Genomic DNA, 24,416 nt, shown 5'->3' on the forward strand with positions numbered 1-24,416 from the left:
AGCATCCATGTGTCAGAAGGAACTGCCCAGTGATGTTGACATTAAAGTTGTTAAATGCTTTTCACCAGTCATATGATACCCCAGATTTTGGCAAATGAAAATTAGAAACCAGCATTTTTTATCATATATGCCCTTAATTCATACAGAAGCTTACATTTTCTTAGACGTACAAACTTACAATATTGGCAGAATGGATCCCATTATAAGGTGATCAAGGAAGCACTCCCCTTAACGCCACCACAATCCTTAAACTTCCACCAGACCTTATTCCTCACAACCCTCACCACATAGGCTGTGCTCCAAGAAACCACACAAGCAGAATTTCCCTCATGCAGTCTCCTGCCTCTGTTTCTTATTATGTGTTATGTCCTTTGCCTAGAATGTTTTTACCCACCATCTTCTAAAATCCGAATCCAGTAGATGACTTTTTAATAAAGTATTTCATTGCTCCTTTATGTACATATACACACACATACACAACCATGCACCTATTATACACACAAAGAAATCCTTCTCACTAGTAAAAAGAAGGCAAAGAAACTAAATTCTATTGAATAACCCCCTTACCATATGTCCAGCATAGCGTGTGGTACTTTGTCCATGAACTCCCAGAGCACTTTATCTGCTTCTCTCTTGTGATATATAAAACCCCACACCTTATTGTGTATTATTATTATCATTACTACATAATTTTGTATATTTATTTTGTTTGACGAAAAAATCAGTAGCATTTACAGGGCCAAGTCTGGGGTCTAGCAAATAGTAGACCCTCAAAAAAAATTTTTTAATGAACACTTGCAAATACCTTTTGAATGCTTTCAACATATATTTAAAATAGTTGTGAGTGGAAAATATATGATTAGAAATCAACATTATCTTTTGTCTCTACTATTATGCCTGATTTCCTGGCTTCCAGACATTGCAATGCCAGGGCACAGGATGAATGCAAAACTTCATCCTGTTCAAAAAGAGGCACGGGGAGCTGGGATCCACTGAAGAGACCTTCCTTGTAAAGACATGTAGAGATTTTATCTGTTACACATATCTCATAAACATGATCACTTAACTATCATAAAGTAAGACACACTCTAACCATTGACCAATCAGAAGACCTGGGTAAAATTGTGGGAAGAAGCCCAGAGAAACAGTAAAACAGCTTTAGGCTTCACAGGACACTAATTAATCATTTTGGCTATAGAGCCCCTCTCCCCATGGAGCTTAATGGCTTCCAAGGAAGGCTTGGATGAAACATTTCACCAGATGGATCCAGTACCTACATTAAGACTCTGCCACCCACACCCTTATGTATCCATTTATTTCTCCATAAAATATTTGATAGCGTGTGAAGGTAATAGGGACTGTACTAACAAGCGACTAAAGAAAATATTATATGACAACCTACCTCCAATTTTTCATAGCTGAGTGTAAACGAAAATGAAGATGTATAATTAATATCGTGGCACCAAAAAACTTAACATATCAGTTTTATTCTTTCTGACTAATGAACCAGCGTGGCAGGATAACAGTGGTGTACTAATCTTTCAAAAAAATCAGAGACTATTTTGCACTGAATGACTCACATTTAGAGAAATAAAATGTCTGATTGACCTTGAAACCACATGGCAAAAAAAAATTATTATAGTACATTTTCTGTTTAGCTATTGTATTTAAATGGAAGTGACAAGTGTTGCCATTTTTTGAACATCTGCAAGACAGACATTTTTATCCCATTGCACAGATGAGGAAAGTGAGCTTAGAGAGGTTAAGTTACCCCAAGTTGTTGGACTTGGAATAGGCAGAGCGTTTTCAGACTTAGATCTTCTATATCCAAAGCCCGGGTTCCTTCCAGAATCCTACTATCTTATATGGCACAGCACTTTATCAGAGCTTTTATTACAAAGTCACATACATATATAAATATGTAAGACACAGGTTGGACTTGTAAAGTCACATATAGGAAAAAGGAATTTCAAGGACTTAACCTTTTGCTAAGAACAGACCACGAAAGCAATAACTCAGGCACAAAGTATTTGTTTTGTTTTTACCTAAAAATTAATAATGATCATCTTTATTTGCAAGGCTTTATAGCAAAGGTTAAAATAAATGTTGATAAATTAAGATTATTAGCACAGACTGGTAATAGTCTAAATAGCAATTTAGTGGCATTGCCATCTTACACCTTAATGAAATGAAAATTTGAATTGATTATATAAGGAAAGAATCTCTTGTTTATTCTAATCTTAATATTATGGTTGATAATTTCACCAGCAGCCCTGATGAAAATATACCTGATATAACAACGCCACAGGAAACTAATGATCATAATGAATCTACTTGTCACTAAAGTACGAAGATAGAGACTCATAAATCTTTTAAAAATTACTAAAAGCAAACAAGTGATCAGGGCAAACAAATGACTATTTTATCATTGTTTATATGTTCTCTACTTCACAGTTATTGTCTTATTTCCTGGGAAAAGTGGTCCAAATGCCTTTTAAACATTTGCATTTTCCTAACTTTCTTACCTTTACTCCTCAGAAGCTCCTAAAGACTGTATTCCAGAGCCTTTATTTAATTATCATGATGAGACAGCTATTTAATCTTTTTTTCTTTCTTCATCAAAAGATAATCAGTAGTCATCAGACAAANAATACAATATTATATTTATTTTATAATTTATATTATTTTTATAAGTTTTTATTTATCATTGTTTTAAGTTGATTGTAAATCACGATTCCAACTCAAAGTGTGCATAGAGAGCCATGAATTTAAAAATCTTTTGTTCCAAAATTGTGTCTTAAAGTCAAAACATGTATTTTATTATTTCTTTTATTACCTTAAGTTAAAATTCCATAAATAAAATTAAAAGTTCAATGAATTACCCAGAAATGTCTCTTGTTCCCATCACCTCTGAAGAAAGCTAACTAATCAAAACCAAAACTTTACTCAAGGATAGTTGCAGTCATTTAGTTAACTGCCTCCATGGGAAACGTTCCATGTTAATTAATGGATAGTCCAAATACGACCAACTTGTCTTGAATAGGAGCTAAATCCATGCATGTTGAGTTCAGATGAATAAAAGAAGGTCATCCATCTACTTTTAAGTAAATCTCAGGATTTTTTTTTTTGTTGTTTGACTACACTATTTGCTCTTGTTTTTATAGAATTCAGCACTTCTGAAATCTCAGACGCTATCATTTTTATGACCATTACTTACAAGATAGAAAGCATTGTTGGTCTGACCCTGATATAGAATAACCTAGATTCCTTAGATCAAGTTTTGGAACAATATGACATCAACCATAAACACTGATTTGGGTTGGGGGACATATATTCTTGCTAACACAAAATGGCAGCTTAAAGTTTGAGTTCTGGTGTCAAATCAACTTAGGTTTAAATTCCGGCCACGCCAGTTATTAGCTATGTGACACTGATTAAATCACTTAATCTGTCTGTGCCTCAGCTTCCTGGTCTGTACAGTGAGAATCCCAGAAGATAGAGTGCCTGGTTGGCTCAGTTGGTGAAGCGTCCAACTTCATGGATCAGCTCAGTCATGATCTCACAGTTCATCAGCTCAAGCCTCACCTGGGGCCCTGTGCTAGCAGTTCAAAGCCTGGAGCCTTTTTTGGATTCTGTGTCTTCCTCTCTCTCTCTCTCTCTCTCTCTCTCTCTTTCAGAAATAAACATAGTTTAAAAGTTTTAATAAAAAAGAAAAAGAGAATACTAGAAGCACCAGTCTCAGAGTGTGTCATAAAGATGAAAAGGATTATGGTGTATAAGTGGTTAGTGCAGAGTCTGGTACATATGAAGCACCCAAGACACATTAATGTTGTTGTTCTTGTTGCTACACACACAGCCATGTGTTTGCACACACTGAGGGTTCCAAACAAATTCAACCCTGTGTACAGTTCCCTAATCTTAGTCATCCCCATCTTAGTCTATCAGTTGAACAATTTTAGTGAACTTGTAACTGTATCTCCAGACTCCACTATGGTTCAGCTCTGGTCCATTCCTCATTGCCTCTTAAGACTTCGTGGTCTGGTGGGGGGTGCCTGGATGGCCCAGTGAGTTAAGTTTCCAACTTCAGCTCGGGTCATGATCTCACCGCTTGTGGGTTAGAGCCCCATGTCAGGTTGTGTGCTGGCAGCTCAGAGCCTGGAACCTGCTTCGGATTCTGTGTCTCCCTCTCTCTCTGCCCCTCCCTTGCTGGCACTCTCGCTCTCCCTCCCTCTCTCTCTCTCTCCCAAAAATAAATAAAAGCATTTAAAAAAAGAGTTCATGGTCTAGGGACTCAGTTTCCTCCTCTCAAAAATGGATTGCAAATCTAGTCGTTTGCAAGATTATTGAAAATATACAATGAGCTGAGTTGATTATGAATGAATCTTAAAACTATAGAACTCGAAAAATATTACTTACTGCTAGATAAAATTCTGATCTTAGCCAGGAATGACTTATTTATTCAATGAAAATGTATCAATGCCTATTAGGTATGTGTAAAATAGTATGCAAAGTGCTAGTGACAAAAATATCAATGAAACATGGTCTCTGGACTTGAAAGAGCACAAAATCGATGTAGTGAAAACCCTTCCAAGTGTGTGTCCGATGCAGGCCTTGGCTTTCCCTGCCCTGAGGACTGTTCTCATTCCCAGAGTGGGCCTGTAGATTATGTGGCTCCATTCCCCCAGGACACAGGGTATTGGGCCAGGAAATATTATCGAACCCCTACATGTGCTTCTCCAGAGAATTTGAAACAGACTCAGTTTTAGCCAATTAGTCCCTAGGTGATTAGAAATGCAACCCATATAAATTCTGATTTGCCATGTTTCTCACTGGGGACAGGGAAACAGAGATACTGGTCTGTAGGATAAGAGGAACGAATCTGACAAAAAAAAAAAAAGATGACTGTATTTCTAATGACTTTTTATGACTTTTTCCAAGTGTCTACCTGAGCGAGGTTCTTTTCCAACTCTTGAGGTCTTCAGTTCCCTTCTCTTCCCACCCCAGTAGACTTAAAATCATAACTTGTCAACATTCCCCAATGTGGTTTTTGTTACCTCCAACCATAAGAACACTTTAAAAGTACGATATTCATATATTTAATACCAGCATAAGGTAATGAGCATTATAACAAAGGCATATAGAACACGATTTGGGAGACAAGAGGTAGCTATAAATAACTGGCTCAGAGACTTTTCAGAGGAGATGACATTCTAGTTTGTGTACCTATTGCTGCATCTTCTAGACTGCCTGGTCTTCCCAGCAAAAGGGTTTCCTTTAGCGCTATGCTCTGCTTACGTCTCACTCTAGCAAAAAGGATTAATTCCAAGCACAGACCTAGTGTGTCTGTCACACTCTACTTAACAGGACAGTACCAGCTTGCACTCCAACATACAACACTGCTTTTTTAAAGCAGAGGAACTAGGTCACCAGTTTCATGTTTCAGTTATTTGCCCAAGATCCTACAGTCTTTAAGAGGCTTTGAACACAAGTATTCTAATTTCAACTCCTATGCTTTTCCCATAGTGTTGGAGCAGTGCAGAGTTCTGGTGAGGAAGTCATGTGGCCATGGGGACACAGAGTGAGACATTCTGCAAAGACTTGTTGTCTACGGACTCCAGGCCAATATCCTTAGCCCGGCATGCTAAGCCCTCCACCACCTGGTTCCAATCAGTCATTCCTATCTATCCCCATGTATCACCACATCGGACCTTCAACAACCTCCAAACACATCCCCCATTTTCATGCTTCCCTTCATGTTACTCTCAGATGAACGTGGCCTTCAACCCATTGCTGTCCTCCATCAAGGCTTCCTCATCTATCCACCAAAAGGTTTCATCACTTAGTTGGCATTTGCCAAATTAGCACGTCTGCAGGATCACAGTGAGACACATCTGCCCCTAACAAGTAAGAGCAGAAACAGGCTAAAGAGAAAGACAGTGGATATAATATAGGTGTGGCTAGAGACCAAGCCAGCAGAAAAGCATTCTTTCCACCCAAGTACTGCGGTGGCTGAGTAGTGCCTCACCCCATTAGGGATTTATTTCTTCCTGTCTGGCATTGCTTGGTCTTCTATTAGTACAAAAATTTTTAAGTAACCTAAGTGTATACTAGTTTGGGGTACATTTCCTCTGTGACAAGAGGAGCTAAGCCATGGAAGAAGCAGGTGCATAAGAATGAAGTATAGGAAAGAAACGAAAGGTCAGAGGAAGGGGATATCCAGATAGTAAAATATAAACTTGGCAGCCCTTAAGAATCATGCATTTAATTGATTAGAAAAGCAGCGACCGACATCACCATCGCTGATACACCAGGATTTCGTTTCATTTGCTGCAACTGAAGGTTGAAATGTTATTGCGATTGATTTTGAAACATGACAACTTACATTTCCTTTTGCCATCTTGCTGCTGCAATTGAGAAGGCACTGGCTGAAGCATTCATAGGTGAAAAAGTCCAATAGGCCCATTTCTTAAAAATGATTTGATAATGTAGTAGAAGTTAGTTCAGGTTTTGGTCAGTGGGCACAAGAAATGCTAAAAACCCATCACTCAGTTCCCATTGGTACAAACTGCCTAGTGTTCTTCTTTTTTTTTTTTTTTAATAGCAGCAACATGAAAAGTAGCAAAGCTTGTGAGATCAAGGGTAAAAAGTAGCTCACCTCTATTTTTGCTTTGCCACCAAGTCTAGAATGTAATATCAATCACAGTGTGTAACTTGCATGTTGGTTTTTTCATCTGTAAAATTAGGATAATAATGCTACTCCTCCTCAAAGAGCAGAAAATGAGACCTATTTCAGTGCATTAAACACAGAAATTGACCCATTTTATCAAAAACAAGGTACATAAAATACGTCCTTAGTCATACCATGGCCTCCCAATGAAAATTACTTTATAAACAAATACATATAGTCATCCTTAATTTCTTATTTCTTATACATTTAAGAAGGCATGTCACTAACAGATTTAAAAGGAACACACTTCATGACCTCAGATATAAAATACAGCTTTCCTTTCATTTTACCCTTTTTCAAAATTTTACTGTTTTTAATTTTCATTCCAGTACAATTAACATACAGTATTCTATTAGTTCAGGTGTACAATATAGTGATTCAACACTCACGTACAACAGCTAGCACTCATCACAAGTGTGCTCCTTACTTCCCATCACATATTTCCCCCATCGCCTCGCCCACCTCCCCTCTGGTAACCATCAGTATGTTCTCTTGGTTTGTCTTTCTCTGTTTCTCATTTCTCACCAGTTTGCTCATTTGTTTTGTTTCTTAAATTCTCCATATGAGTGAAATCATATGATATTTGTCTTTCTCTGACTGACTTATTTCACTTAGCATAATACACTCTAGCTCCATCCATGTCACTGTAAATGGCAAGGTTTCATTCTTTTTATGACTAATTTTCCATTTGATAGATAATAGATAGATAGATGATAGATAGAGAGATAGAGAGATAGATAGATGATAGAAAGATAGATAGATAGATAGATATCACCTCTTTTTCATCCATTCGTCTATAGATGGACACTAGCTACTTCCATAATTTGCCTATTGTAAATAATGCTTCAATAAACATAGGGGTTCATGTGTCCTTTGAAATTAGTGTTTTTTATTCTTTGAGTAAGTACACAGTAGCATGATTACTGAATTGTAGGGTAGTTCTATTTTTAATTTTTTGAGGAACTTCCATACTATTTTCCATAGTACCTGCACCAGTTTGCACCCCCACCAACAGTATATGAGGGATACTTTTATCCCACACCTTTGCCAACACTTGTTGTTTCTTGTGCTTTTGATTTTAGCCATTCTGAGTGGTGTGAGGTGATAACTGGTTTCGATTTGTATTTCCCTGATGATGAGTGATGTTGAACATCTTTTCATGTGTGGCCCTCTGTATGTTTTCTTTGGAGAAATGTCTTTCCATGTATTCTGGCACTTGTAGCTGGATTATTTGTTTTGGGGTATTGAATTGTATCAATTCTTTATATATTTTGGATACTAACCCTTTATCAGCTATGTCGTTTGCAAATATCCTCTCCTATTCAGTAGGTTGCCTCTTAGTTTTGTTGATTGCTTCCTTTGCTATGCAGAAGTTTTTATTTTGATGTAGTCTCAATAGTTTACTTTTGGTTTGGTTTTCCTTCATTTTACGCTTTGTGTGGAATGCATGTTATGATTTTAATAGTTGCAATAATTTTCTTCTATGGATGTAAGATCTGGTCTCATTATAACAACAGCAATAGTAATAACATCAGGAAACAAAACAAACACTTTTCTTGCCTGATCTCATGTAATTCACACAGTTAATTTTATAGGTGAGGAAACTGGGAGTTAGAGAATACAAGTCACTTGGTTACAGTCACACAGCCAGCGGAATGGCAAAACTAAAAGCCTCTGTACGTTCATCTTTGCCACAGTATCTCTGGCATTGCTGGGCTTTTGTTTTGTCCGAAGATGGTTAGGAAACACACACCCTGCAATGGTCTGAATGTTTGTGTCCCCCTAAATTCATGTGGTGAAATCCTAATTCCCAATGTGGCAGTAGTAGATGGGGCCTTTGCAAGGTGCTTAAGCCATGAGAGAGGAGGTTCATCAATAGGATTAGTGCCTTATAAAAAACGGCTCCAGAGAGGTCCCTCAATCCTTCCACCATGTGAGGGTACAGTGAGAGAGCACTGCTTATGAGCTTTCACAAGAAAGTGACCATTCTGGTGCCCTGATCTTAGACTTGTAAGCCTCAGAACTGCAAGAAATACATTTCTGTTGTTTACAGGAGACCTGGGCTGTGTGTTCTGTTATCGCAGCCCCAGTGGAGGAAGACACATCCCAACTAGACTTCTTGGAGCACCTTCTAAAGTGCAGGCCGCTGGGTCTCAGTACAACAATAGTAATAACACCACCTGCATCAGCCTGCGTTGCACACCCATATTTTATTGCGTTCAATTCCTCGACTGGCCATCGACTCATATTATGAGCATTTGTAGTTCTTAGTTTCAGGCACTGCTCTTTTGGTATCTACTTCAGGCCTTTATGCCACAAGAGAATACTGACTGCTGAGAGTGGCCTTACGGGACTTAGCCAAGATTACAGGTCCGAGTATCAAACCGAACTCCATGTGAAATACACTTTAAAGGAGGAATATGCAGATATCAACCATCTGTACAGAATTACAGCCTTCTTCTCTTTTACTAGGTTGCCTGTTATAACTGACCGGCTGTATTGTCACAGTATTTAAACACTGCAACATGCTAAAACCAACTTCCTTCGCCTCTTAGGTCCTTCTCATTTTTTGTTTCTGTCAGCACACTCCATGTCGGTTAACAACTATACTCTTTACATAATTCTAAAATATTGAACTGTATGCTAAATAAGTAAAATATTTTAAGATAATGTCCTGAGAGAATAGTGTGTCGTATTATAACTCAATATGCCCTAAGGTAATTATTCAGATATCAATATGCAAAAGAGCAGTACCTTGTAGCACCCTATATTTCTTTTTATTTTGCTTCTTTGTAGCAAGCAATAAATTTCAAGATGCAAAGGGAAAAAATATTAAAGGAAAAGTTTGCCGTTGATTTTCTTAACAAGCTTGTTTGCCTGGGGAGAGGGAAATTTCACTCGGTTCTTTCCTAATTATTCATGTAAATTAAATTCTACAAGTGAAGACAAATTCCTGAAAGTCATACTTACTCATCTGAGAGGGAGATATGGCATATGAATGGGGCCCATAACCTCGGAAGGTGAAATGTAGAAAATATCACAAGCAACTCCCACATTAAGTTAAGTGAACCAAAAAAAAGGGAGATTCTGGTGTGAAGGAGACTTCAAGGATACCCTCCCTAATCGCCTCTTAATAGTCTCAAATCTCTGACACAGGAAACAAATCAAGAATTCCGAGAACAAGGAATTATTAATCACTTATATTTGATACCAAATGTAAGCACTCCTAGACGCATTTTAAATTTTAAAAACCTTTTAAATATAACATTTAAAAAGCACAGAATGTAATTTACATTTTTAAGACATTAGTATGTGGCAAACCCCAGGACAAGTTAATTGTACCTTCTTCGTATTTTTCTGAAATGCACACTTTTTTCCTCCTAAGCCTAATATGTGTGAATATGAAATTTAACCATAAATTACTACAGACTTGTATGCTGACTACTGTTCAATAATCAAAGGGAACTCCAATCATTCAGCAAATATTTATTGAATGCCCGTGTGCATGGCATTGTACTGAACAACACAATAGACTTCCTCACTTCAGATATAAATGGTCTAATCAGTTCTTTCACAAAAGAATTATCAAGGAAATAGAAAGTGCATCCACCAATCATAGGAATGTTTCAGTTGCACCTCCTTGGGATAAAGTTGAAAACGATGAAGGAAGGATACACCAGAGCTGATGACAAGTTGAATGTGGAGAATGAAGACAGGGGAAACAAAGACCAAGCCAAAGATAAAGCAAAGGTAAAAGGCGAGACAGTGATGGAAACTGGGAGAGAGGTGGTAAGACCAGGCTAACAAGATGAGTAGCATAGATGTTGAGCTGGAAGTAACAGTCATATACCCAAGGACAGATGCAGTAGAGACAGCTGAAGGGATCTGTCCAGAACTTGAGAGTTCTAAAAGATTGTCTTCAAATATACAGTGAGTAAGAAAGTACCAGCAGTGGAACAATATGACCCTGAGCTTGGTCACTAACATCTATCTAGTAAGGTAATGAAGAAAAGACACAGGTGCAAGATGACAAAAAGTAATTGCTGAGGAGGGCATGGGAACCTGTGTGGTCAAAGCCATACTACTGAGAGATGCCACTGAGTTCAGAAAACAAGCACCGATGCACAAATAAATAGCAACATATATCAAGAAGGTTCGTAGCTAAGAGACAATCACCAAATCTGACAAGAATAGTGTTTGTGGCTATCATAACAGATCATCCAAAAAGACATACAAATAGTCAATAAACACATGAGAAGATCCTCAACATGAGTAATCTTTAGGAAAATGAAAATCAAAACCACAAACAGATACAACTTCACACCCATTAGGAAGGCTATTATTGAAGAAGAGGAAGAAGAAGAAGAAGAAGAAGAAGAAGAAGAAGAAGAGAAGAAGAAGAAGAAGAAGAAGAAGAAGAAGAAGAAGGAGAAGGAGAAGGAGAAGGAGAAGGAGAAGGAGAAGGAGAAGGAGAAGAAGAAGAAGGGAGAAAGAAAAAGGAGGAGGAGGGGGGAGAGGAGGAGAATGAGAAAAAAGAAGGAAGGAAAGAAGGAAGGAAGGAGGAAAGGAAGGAAGGAAGGAAGGAGGAAAGGAAGGAAGGAAGGAAGGAGAAAAGAAAACAAGTACTGGAGAAGATGTGCAGAAACTGGAATCCTTTTGCATTGTGGCATGAATGTAAAACATACAATTACCACATGATCCAGCAATTCTACTATCAAGTATAGACCCAAAAGAATTGAAAGCAAGGCTTTGAAGAAGTATTTCTGCACCAATTTCATAGCAACATTATGCACAGTAGCACAAAGCGGAAACAACACAAATGTCCATCAGAAGATGACCTGATAAACAAAATGCAGCCTACACGTACAACGAAAATCATTTAGCCTCAGAAAGGAATGAAATTCTGGGGCACCTGGGTGGCTTAGTCGGTTAAGCGTCTGACTTTCGCTTAGGTCATGATCTCGCGGTTCGTGGGTTCGAGCCCCACATCGGGCTCTGTGCTGACTGCCAGCTCAGAGCCTGGAGCCTGTTTCAGTCTGTGACTCCCTCTCTCTCTGACCCTCCCCTGCTCACGCTGTCTCTCTCTCTCTCTCTCTCTCTCTTCTAGAAATAAATAAAACATTAAAAAAATTTCCTTTAAAAAAAAAAAGAAAGGAATGAAATTCTGACACATTCTACAAAACATGGATGAACAATGGGGACATTATGTTAACTGAAAGAAGCCAGATACCTTTGTCTTTATGGACAAATGTATTATTTCACTCACACGAGGTATCTGGAATAGGCAAATTCATAGAGACAGAAATAGACTAGAGGCCGCAAGACTGGAGACAGGGGGAGAATAGGGAATGTTCAATGGGTACAGAGTTCTGTTTGGGATGATGAAAAGTTCTAGAGGTAGATGGTGTTCATAGTTGCACAACATAGTGAATGTACTTAATGTCATTAAGTACCTTGAATTATGTACTTTCAAATGCTTAAAATAGTAAATTTTATGCTGTATACATTTTACATCTTAAAAAGTGGGGGAGAGAACAGATCAACAGAGCCGTGAGAGAAGAAACCAGACAACAGAGGTCCTGGGTGAAGTGCCTGTGGATGGAATGGAGTTTACAAGTGACCCTCCCTCAAGAAGATGGGAAACCCACTGAGCACGGTGGCGAAAGCACAAGACTTCCCCTCTGTAAAGAATATTCTTTGTAAATGGGAAAGGAGACATTTCCTACTAGCTGAGTCGCTCCATTTCAACCCTTATGGAGCATGGACTCTTCCAGGACATGGAGGTATAAACTTAATAAAAGGTGGTCTCTGCATTGAAAGTTCACTATCTGTTGGAGAATCCTGAACCTGGGGCCAATTTTATTTATTCATCAAGTCAGTTAGCATTTATTGAGCACCTACTATACATCAAGCCCAAAGCCAGTCAGTAGAATCACTGGAGGTTACATAGAAAGCAGACAGCTTTCAACAAGGCAAGACTCCAGGGGGGCCAACAAAGGGTTTGGGTAACCCCAAGAAGACACTGTGAAGTAACCAAGAATGACTTGCCTCATTTCTTTCTTGAATAAGACAGATTAGTAGGTCAGTAAAATCTGTTGGCATGGTATACTTGAACTCTAGCAAGTCTTATATAATGTTCATGCACACAATATGGAGATAAGTGAACTGCAATAAGTGCAGAATCAGAACTTCAAGAAAAAGGGACTATAGAAATTTGAGAGAAAGAGTGGACCCGATAATGAAGGGAAGTCAGGGAAATTACTATGTGTGGGAAGAGGTTACTCAATTAGGGTAAGAAATTTAGTGCAGTCTAATTTTAATCTAATAATCATAATCTAACCTAACAACCACAATCATCTCATTTTAATCTAATAATCTAAATTTATTGGAATAAGCTTAATCATAGTAACGATTTACTTAGCACTTACTACATGCCAAGTAGGGTGCTAAGCACTTTCCATAAATTAACCTTTTTAGTCTTCATCACAAATCTCTTCATATAGATATTATTTTCGCCTTTACAAACAAGGAACCTGAGGGTCAGAGAGGTTAAGAAGCCTGGCCCAAGTAATAGCTAGGTGAAAAAATAAGGATTAGAAGCTGGGTCTGAGTGTAAGGGTTGTGCTCTTAAAATCTACCTATGCTGTACTTGGGGTAATACTGGGCATTTATTTAAAATAAGACAGGAGCTCCTGGGGGTGCCTGGGTGGCTCAGTCAGTTGAGCCTCTGACTTCAGCTCAGGTAATGATCTCGTGGTTCAAGAGTTCAGGCCCGAGTTGGGCTTCATATTGGCGTAGAGCCTGGTTTGGATCCTCGTACCCTTCTCTTGCCCCCCCCCCCATGTGCACTCTCTTTCTCTCAAAAATAAATAAACCTTAAAATGAATGAATGAATGAATGAATGAATGAATAAAAGACAGGGGCTCCTGGGTGGCTCAGGTGTGGAGCAACTGACTTAGTTTCACTCAGGTCATGATCTCACCTTGTGAGTTGGAGCCGTGCATCAGGCTCCCCGCTGAGCGTGCAGGACCTGCCTGGGATTCTCTCTGTCTCTCCCTCTCTGTCCCTCCCTCGCTCATGCTTGCTTGCTCTTAAAATAAATAACTTTTTAAAAAATAATAACGTGAAATAAAACTGTGCATCCCCAGGTCGTGTGGAGAGACCAACGCCATCCTGAGGAGCCTAAGGAAAGGCAGCCGTGGAGAGTGGAGANAAAGGGGTGCTTCGAACGGCGGTTAATGAGGCAAACTAGGTGACGGTGTGACTTACTTTTCTTCTAATAAAGACATTAGAAACCACACTTGTGTGCACTGTGGTGCTGCATCTAGTTGGCGCCTTCAGTATTGCTGGTGGGAAATAAACAACCTGGTTGGTGGAGACTCTTATGGTGCAGATATAACAGCTATTTCTGTGCTCCTCTCCTTTAATGACCCATAATAACTTTGTTCTTCTTAATAACGTCCTAATTAAAATATTTGGTCTTCCTCACAAACCTCAAATTCCCTTCATGGACTAAACAAGGCAAAACATCACATAAAGTTTAATATATTTTTTTACATGGGCACACCATTAACCTTATTTCTTTCATCTATCTCAATACCATATTAAATAATGACAGTTTATTTGTATGAACTTTTAAAAATATAATTTATTGTCAAGCTAGCTAATATACAGTGTATATAGTGTGCTCTAGTTTGGGGGGAAGATTCCCATGATTCATTGCTTACAGACAACAGCCAGTGCTCATCCCAACAAGGGCCCTCCTCAGTGCCCAACACCCATCTTCCCTTCTCCTCTGCCCTCCCATCAACTTTTAAACAGTAAAAGGGGGGTGCCTGGGTGACTCAGTCAGTTAAGACTTCAGCTCAGGTCATGATCTTACTATTCGTGGATTCAAGCCCCGCGTTGGGCTCTGTGCTGACAGCTCAGACCCTGGAGCCTGTTTCGGATTCTGTGTCTCCTTCTTTCTCTGCCCGTCCCCTGCTCATGCTCTGTCTCCCTCTATATCAAAAATAAACACAAATTTTTTTAAAAAGAACAGCTTTTTAAATCAATAAATAAACAGTAAAAGATACTGAAAAGATACTGTTATATGTTTTTGTCAAACATGACAGTGAATTAAGCTTAGTAATTGTTCCAAAGGTAAAGCACAACAATATCTGTTGTTTAAATAACAATAGATATTAATATTGGGGAAGCAATTAAAGTTTATTCTCAAAACGCAAAAGAACTTTTTAAGTTCCTGTGGTCAATCTACACAGATATTAACATAGCCAAATAATCCAACGGTAGCACTATAAGAGGGGAGCTAACATTATAATGCTCGTATACTTTTCAACGTATGTGCACTTTACAAATTCTGAGTTCAAACAGTGCAAACAAAATGCTGTTTTTATCTAAACCTATGAAAACACTTGGTCACCTGCTGAGTCCACAGAGAATCTAAAGTTTTCTATCATTTATAAGCAGTCTCCTGCCTTAAATATAAAATCATTGGCTTACACAGTGAATCATTATAAATCTCTCACAAGCTTTTAAACCAATCAGTCAAGCTTAGAATGCAGTGATTTGGAGAATCATAGCTCTGAGGCTTTGGGGCCTCTCTGTGCATGGGTAATAAATGTAAATGATTTTGTAACTTGTAGAAACATAGGTTAGTTCACTCTTTACCTCCCAAGGAGCGACTGGGTTTGACTAAGGAGGTTTACTGTGGTCCTAGGGAAAAAAATCTATTATGTCATTTTCTTTCCTGGATCCTGGGAGAAAGAATAACATTAAAAGCAGTTAATCTGTTAAGCACACAAACTCTACTATATAGAACACCACCACTCAGAAAAATCTAAATTCCTTCTGTAATCTGTAGCGTATCCAGTGAGAACAAAAGCCTTTCTGAGCAAAGTTCTCTATGTGGTACCATTTACCCCGTTTACCGCACTGTGTGCAAGAGAATCTTAATTATAACAATCAAACAATATTCGTTGAGTGTCATTGCCATTCTCAAAAAAAAGAAAAGGAAAGATCCCTTTTGCATGATTCATGAAATAAAGCCCAAAATTTGAATAAATACTATGTAGAGCTCAAATGATTTTTCTTTCCAACTGGGGACAATTCTATGAAGACAGAAAAAGGATTTGCTAAAAATGGTAACATTTTTAAATGAGCATTGTATATACATTATCATATAGTTAATTAAAGGTTAATTATAGACACAAGACTATAAATATGTAAAGGGGGGGTTCTGGGGTTCTTTTCTTTTTTTAATGTTTTTATTTATTTTTGAGAGAGAGAGAGAGCACAAGTTGGGGAGGGGCAGAGAGAGAGGGAGACACAGAATCTGAAGCAGGCTTTGGGCTCTGAGCTGTCAGCACAGAGCCTGATGTGGGACTTGAACACACACACCATGAGATGATGACTTGAACCGAAGTTTGACACTTAACAGACTGAGCCACTCAGGTCCCCCAAAAAGAGGTTCTAATTTTAAGTATAATTGCTCCCCACTAGAGACCTGGCAAAATCTCTTAACCTAAAATCGAGAGTAAAATAAACCAGCTTTAGGTCTGATGTGGATTTGTCATCTTGTGTCATTTTAGTTCCACTGATAGCCTTTGTGTCCAGGTTGTTTCTGTCCCCTACATGTTACCTGCAAAGGCATGTCATCACAGTATCAGAACATTTACTCTTTAGTCTTTGTTTCCTTTCTCGGTGTTTGGGTTTTAAATGAACAAATTCCTCAAAGAGGCTTTGCCGAATTCCTTCTACTCATCACCTCTGCTTTCTAGAGGCTCTCTGAGCTCTGGTGTCCCCAGCCATATTTTCTGCATTCTTCACCTTAATGCTTTCTGAAGCAGAGAAGGTAGTTTTAATATCCTTTTAGCAGGAATTCTAATTAAAGTCCCAACTGGAAAAAAAAAAGAAAAAGAAAAAAGGTCTGGATCCCCCGCAATAGCGAGAAATGCAAACAGCAGGAAACATTCTCCTATAAAATACCTTCCCACCACCTTACTGCTCTGGTTGTTTGAAGGATGCTTCTGTTCAACCATTTTGAACCCCGTAGTATGTAAGCAAAACTTACAAATACTCCAGGCTAAAATCGTATTTTGCTTTAATTAAGCAATGATTTCTACATTAACAATCTTTTTTTAGAGATTAGTGTTCCTTTTTTTTTTTTTAACACTTAAATGTGTTTTATTAGGTAGATCCAACTCATTACAATTTCTCAGGTAGTATATATTTTTACTAAATGGTTAAAAAGACATGTGGTAATCATCCAAATGAGTTCTAGATTCCATGTATCTTTTTTTTTCTCATGCTTCTGGGGGTGGGCCTGGGGGAAGTGGGCGAGTACGATTATACACAGAGATGGCCCCACAGAGAGCAATTCTTCCAAAGTTCTCCATCTGGGGATAACAGTGTTTGAAAATTCTCCACCCACATTATCCAAATAACAATCATAACCATCAGGAGAGACTTTTTTCAAAGTTTCTTTCAAAGACTCTACTGTTTTGTAGTTAAAGGCAACATCATACCCAAGCTTTTTACGGTAGGAAATCTGTTCGTCAGACCCTGCCGCTCCAACAACTTTGCTGCCCTTGAGCTTGGCCCGCAGCAGAGCCCACCGCTCCTGCTGCTGCATTAACCTTCACCATTTCTCCACCCTTCACCCCACAGATGTCAGGTAGGCCAAAAGAGACCATGAGCCAACTGTTTCTAGAGCCAAAGACACGGGTAATGTGTCCGACCACTCTGCAGGCAGCTTTTCCAGATCTTTCCCATCAGAGATGGAGTGAGTTGTCCAGCCTGAAGAAGCCACTACCATAGTTCCTGGTGGGAAGGCTGAGTTTTTACTTTCCACGACTCCGGCCACTTGCCGCCCCATCATCATATCACCCTCCTTCAACCTTTTGGCTGCCGCTCTCACGTAAGGGTCCACAGCAAGGAGCGACGCTTGCACCAGGACCTCTCCGTTGTTCAAGAGTAGGAGTTCAGCTGTCTTCAGCTCAAAGTTGCCATGAGTGGAGCTGCCTTCGAAGTGTTTCTTCAGGGTCCAGCTCTTAGCATAAACCATCCTGAAGTTCGAGAGTCCGTGGGTTCCACTACCTAGACAGAGAAGGTGTTCAGGGCTGTAATGTTCCCTTTTGATAAACACGTTCTCTGATAATTTTAGATCGTGATACTAAGCAGTCTTAGTGTCATTCATGCACATCTATGAACCAAAGATAATTTGGTTCTAGTTACTGAAGGCTCTTTCTCACCCTTGCTTTGGCCTTATTAAGTCCCTTGTCTACATTGCATTTTACACCCCTTCCTGTACCTTTTCAAATCTTTGAATATCCAGCTAACATGTCATTTCCTTCATGTAATCAGTCATAATTATATCAGGTTTTATTTATAACTCTCTTCTCTCCGATTCAAAAGTGCTATAGTAAACCATACAATTAACTCATAGAAGAGTATTGTTTGTTTCCTGATTTTGTACATATGTTAGTATTATCACCCCAGGAAGATTGTAAGTATGTCTCTTACGTTTGCGTATTCACCACAATGTTGTGGCATCTATGAGAGAGATCAGTAATAAAGATTGGTTGATTGATGGGTTAAAAAACATCAAAAATGGATTGAACATTAAAAAGGAAAGAGGAATCATTATGAAATGCTGATAAAAATGGAAATATTTTATTAATTTTATATATGTATTGTATGTATTTTCAGAGAGAGAGAATAGGGATAGAGACAGGGAGAGAGAGACAGAGACAGAGAATCTTAAATAGGCTCCACACTCAACATGGAGTCTGACTCAGGGCTCAAGCTCATGACCCTGGGATCATGACTGAGCCAAAATCAAGGGTCAGACAGTCAACAAACAGAGCCACCCAGACACCCCCAAAATAGAAAGAATTTAGATAGATACATGCGAGTGGATTTATGATCCAAATTTATTTCAAAACTACCCTTTCCTGGAAGGTTAAGGTGAAAAATTTAAGACTTGGAGAGGTGCATTTCCTATGAGCAGAAGTCAATCCCCTTCCCAGCAAGCACTGAACTAAGAAATCTCACACCAATGCGGGAAAACAAAATGAAAACAAAGGAAGCTTCTGAGAAGTTTAGATCATTTAATTCATACAAGCTTCATCAATAGCTAACACTTTTCAATTCTGATCACATGTCAGACACTGAGTCAAGCAAACTATTATCTCATTTGATCTATTATCATCCTTATTTTATAGATGACAAAATTGACACACAAAAGAGCCTAAGGGTCTTCTCAAAGGTAGCCCAAATGTACTGAATTCTCATGTTCACAGAAGCCCTAGACTGTCAAAGAAGCAAGAAAAGAGTGTTCTCAGAGAAGAACAGCATGAATAAAGGCAAGGTGGCCCAAGAAGACATAACCCAGTCTGATAACTGAAAGTGCCTGAGACCAAGACCCCCAATGGCATGAAATAGAGCAAACAGGGTCTCATAATGATCTGTGCAGGCCGTGTGTGTACAAAGGAATAGCCCATCGTGATGTCAAGGAATTTGAAATTTTTTGTTCAGCCATGTTTATACTGATTGGAAGCATACAGAAGTGAGACAACCAGAGAACAAAAAATGATATATAATCATAATCTCCCCAAATTATTCGGAGAAAAAATTTCAGGGAGCTGAAATAATGGGATATGACTAGTCTGTGGGGAGAATTTTGAATAAAGTAGGCCCTGAATCAGCTAAAGAAAGCCACTGGGGGGGGAGGGGGCAGTGCCTGGATGGCTCCGTTGGTTAAGTGTCTGACTCTTGATTTCAGCTCAGGTTATGGTCTCACAATCGTGAGATCAAGCCCCGCGTGGGGCTCTGTGCTGAATGTGGAGTCTGCTTGGGATTCTCTTTCTCCCTCTCTCCCTTCCCCTCCCTGTCTCTCTTACTCTCTCTCTCTCTCTTTCTCTCTCTCAAAAAAAAAAAAGGCTATCTAGGACTGTATGAATGAAGTTTAAAAATAGATATGTATGGATATATAGCTGGGGTATTTGAATATACACTCCTTTCTCCAATTAGTAATTTTTTCCGGATTTGTTTTGAAGACTGTAACAAAGCTTCACATGTTCAAGGCACAGAACTCAGCATGTCACACAGTAAATCTTCATTTCTCTAGAGTAATCAACACCACCTATATCAAAACGGATTTTTTTCTTGAAAATTTTGTTAAAACGGTAGCTTAAAAGTTTTACTAGCAAAAGCGCCTGTTTGCTAAGCGTCTGACTCTTGATTTCAACTCAAGTCATGATTTCATGTGTGGGGCTCTGTACTAACAACTCAGAGTGGAGCCTGCTTGGGATTCTCTCTCTTCCTCTCTCTCTGCCCCTCCCCCAGTTGAGTGTTTTCTCTCTCAAAATAAATAAATATTTTAAAAGTTATTACTATAGACTATAATTATATGGAATATAATTAATTAAAACAAGCAGAAATCAATTGAAAAGAGATTCAAAAACAAATTAGCAGAAGCATGGAAATTTAAGAATAAAGCAGAACATTTTGAACAGTTTTACTACTTTGACCTCATGTCCCTTTTTCCTCCAACATAAAATAACAACAACAAAAATCTTTGTATATTGGTAAAACGTATTTTATTGGTGTGTGATTAGTTGTGAATTTAATTGTTTATTAGAACCTTTAAACCTTGAAATATTTTTTTCTTAAATTATGTATAAAATATAGTGATAATAGTAAAAGTAATAACAGCAAGTACTGAAACATCTATCAGCTGTGTCCTTCTCAAATATATATCAAGAGAAAATGGGCTCAAATAAAATCTTATGAAAAGTTCTTATTGAATAGAAGCAAAAGCATGTTAGCACCATGTAAAACTAATGGGATGAGCTTGTAAGAAGTTATGAAATGCCTTTTTCTGGAAATCTACTCCCAATTTTTTTTAAATCAAATACTTACTTTTCTGAAAGTAAAAGGTCTGCCCAAATGATTATTCTAAGATTTCTCAGAAATGAATCTAGTATTATCTTCTTTTTTATTTTTATCTGTGTGCATGTGTGTGTGGACATGGACTGAATGAATTCTAGTATTTTTTAATATTTATATTATTCCCAAAAGTAATATATGTACTAAATATCTAACTAAAGTTTTATTTCTATAAATTGAGTTTTAAATCTCTTGGTCAAGTTTCCAACCAGGATTATGCACAATGATCCAATTACATAGTTTATGAGTTAATTTATTAACATTAATTATTGTTCATGTACAGCTAGAAAATGGGATCTTGAAAACGCTAAGTTTAAATATAATATCACAGACCCAATATTTCAGCAGTAACATGAATCAGGTAATAAATAGCTCCCTTTGATCATTGTTTTTAAAGTCTCTTGAACCATACTTTGATTAGTTCTATTTAATATTTAACATCTGGTTAGTCAATTTCAATCTGCAGGAAACACTGCTGGAAAAATTCTATGCTGACTAAATACATTTATAATACTACAAAGCTGACATGTAATTGATTTTAGTTCCCATAAAAGGATTATGTTAACTTTCCTTAATCTATATATTTGTATTTTGTGCAGTCTAGTGAATTCACACCAGAGATGCTAAATTTTTATTTCTGATCAATATTTTATGTAAAATTGATAGGATTATATTTTAGTCTAAGTACCATTTTCCAATTTTGCCCTTGAAAAGAAATAACATACTAAAAATATGACTGCACAGCTGTAGTACTAATACAATAGAGTCTGACTGGCTGGCAACAGTCCTTCTCGTTATTGAAAGGCGTACAGAAATGAAACATGTTCTCTAGGCTCTGTGGCCCCAGAGAGATTTTTAGATTAAAAAAAAAAAAAAGATGTAAAAGTTTTTACTTCCCATAGCTTGGCTTTGCTTTTTTTTAAAGTATTGTTTAATTTAGGAAATTAAGAATTTTCTCCTCATTAAATAAAGGGTGGTGATGTTTGCAAAGATTTGTCCAAGCCAGCATTTTGGTTATTGGTCATACATCATTCTACATTATTGCATATTAAAATATATAAGTATGCGAAATTTATAAATAATAGCCATTTCCAAGGAAGCTGTGGAGTTTATAAGCCAGGAATTGTGGTTATCTTTTTAACGCTAACAACTGAGAGAGAAGTTAACTTTTTCAGATATATAAAAATATACTTTTTCTACTTGATTTCAAATCTTCAGTCTGCTGAAATTGGCAAGCTTTCTTTTCTTCAATGTTTATTTATTAATTTTGAGAGCAAATAGTGTTGTAAAAGCAGACCATTGGAAGATGAATAAGCAGGGGAGGAGCAGTGAGAGAAGGAGACAGGGAAAGAGAGAATTCCCAGCATGCTCTGCACTGTCAGCGAAGTGTCCAATGTGGGATTTAAACTCATGAGCCATGAGATCATGATCTGAGCTGAAATTAAGGGTCAGGCACTTTACCAGCTGAGCCACCCAGATGCCCCTTGGCAAGCTTTCTTTTAATTTCAGAATTCAGGTTCTCCTCTGAATATGGAGTGAGAAATAATCACAAAGTGATATAAGAATTATGAAGACAATGGCCAGATTTCAACTCTTTCCCTAATATTGTCCACGTAATATCTACTAATATAATTGTAACAAGTTCAAAAGGTACTACAGTATGGGAAAGAGAAATACTTAAAGCTATACTGAAAGAGAAATAAATCTTTTCTTTCTAAAGAAAATGTCCCTGAAGTTGGAAATCTCTGGGCAATAAATAAATACACTAAAAAAAAAAAACAAAAAAAACCTTTATGCAATTACAATTGTTGGCTGCCTCAGTTCTACCCAAGTTTTCTATAGACCTTCAATACACCATGTCTTTCACAGCCTCTTGGTTAGTCACAGTGCTTGGACCAGTACTGAGCCACTGCTTGATAAATAAACACTGATAAATAAATATTGTGCTTGATAAATATTCATAGAGTCCAGTGAAAGCTTGTAGATAGCAAGTAATTGTTTCTAAAATGCACATAGTAAGAGCTAACTTAAAGAAGGTTAACAAATGTTTGTTGTCCACATCCAGCATTTGCTTTCCTCTAATATAATTAAACTATGTTGCTAAAATAAAATTGGTTTCGTTGTAAGGACTTTGGCTTTTACTCTGAGTGAAACGGGAAGCCCTGGAGAGTTTGAGCCAAGAAATGACATCATGTGGCAAATGTTTTTCGCTGTGGCTGCTGCACTGAGAACAAACTGAAGGACACACATGTGGAAGGGGGGAGATCCGTTGGGAAGGCTAACACAATCTTGGCAAAAGATCGTGGAGACTTGGCCCGGAGATGGAGTGAAGGGATTAAAAAGAGGTTGGATTCTGCACACATATTTTGAAGGTAGCACCAAAAATATTTGCTCAAAAGAGAAGATGTGGCCGAAAAGAGAGAAAGGGGTTGAGAATGAGTTTGAGGACTTTGATCTGAGCACATAGGATGATGGAGTCTGAGGTGCTTGTTAGACATCGAGTATAGGCTGAGAAGGCATTTGGACACATGGGTTTGGAGGGTAGGGAGCCAACAGCAACCATGAAGATTATTGGACATGAAGTTCTGTGGCATCTCGTTCTTCTTGAAATATTACCACCATGCCGCGGGCAAAGGTCATGCCTTATGGTCAGAAAGCTTACAATTACTTAAAACTCGGAGACTCAGAAGATTAGTACGTTTGTCTTAAACCATAATGATTGTCAAGTCGAGTCCTAGTGCAACAGTCACCTAATGTATTGGTGCTCAGGAAAAGAGAATAGGTGTTTTTATGTAGTTACATTCTTTCTGACATCTTGTGGGATTTTCTGGAAGTGTATAAAATGGCAAATACATTTGTTGTAATTCCATTCCATTTTAACAATATTTATTGAGCATTTGTGATGGGATGGTTGCCAAGGGACTTACAAATTAAATGGAAATTCCATAAATTTTGTAAAAATATAAAACATTATGGCTCTCAAGATACCTATAGTCTAAAGGGGAAATATACACAAAATAGGAGATATGCTTCGAAGGCAATGGTTCTTAAACTTTAATATGCATAAGATCCCTGCACTCAACCCTGGGGATTTTTTTTGCTAAGTCTGGTCAGGGGCCTCGTATTTTAACAAAATTCCATGTGAGTCTATTGAAGACAGTCTGTGGCTCTAAGTAATGATACTTTTAAATGTACTAAATGAAAATTATCCTTATTTATTTATAATGTTATATGTCTAACCTAGATATAAGACGGGGTCGGCCTATCCCTTGAGACCCAGATAAATAAATTGGCTCAAATTCCAAAACCTGGCCCTATCGGCATCTGAAAATATCTTAAAGATCTCTGAATATTCTGGGGAAACAAATTGTTAGTCTCATGCCCAATTCTGCCGCTCAGACACCTGCTTCTATAGAGACTGTCTCTTTTCTCCACAGTGTTTATAATGGTGAGCACCTCCCCCCACCACCATCCTGTTCTATACACACACACACAGCCTTGACAAACAGAATAGACTTGACTAAAGTTGCCAGGGGAAGAGCTGAGACAAAGAAGAGCAGATGTCGTAAAATAGAATTAACTTCAAATCTGGCATTAGAAGTCATGTGCCCCACTCTCATTTAGGAGTCAGAAATTTTACTGACTCTGGGTGTTGCTGTAATTATACGACTCAATATATTTAAAGAGTAAATGCATGAAATTCAAAAGCACCATGTTGTGGAGACAATGAAATACCACA

General features: G+C 38.0%; 1 pseudogene; it reads right to left on the reverse strand.

The window, feature by feature from the left end:
- Positions 1-17,031: 17,031 nt before the first annotated feature.
- LOC144234629 (prostaglandin reductase 1 pseudogene) lies at positions 17,032-17,792 on the reverse strand (annotated as a pseudogene).
- Between the last annotated feature and the right edge of the window lie 6,624 nt (positions 17,793-24,416).

The sequence above is a fragment of the Crocuta crocuta genome, unplaced genomic scaffold (assembly GCF_008692635.1).
Source record: "Crocuta crocuta isolate KB4526 unplaced genomic scaffold, BGI_CrCroc_1.0 scaffold115, whole genome shotgun sequence".
NCBI classification, from domain to species: domain Eukaryota; kingdom Metazoa; phylum Chordata; class Mammalia; order Carnivora; family Hyaenidae; genus Crocuta; species Crocuta crocuta.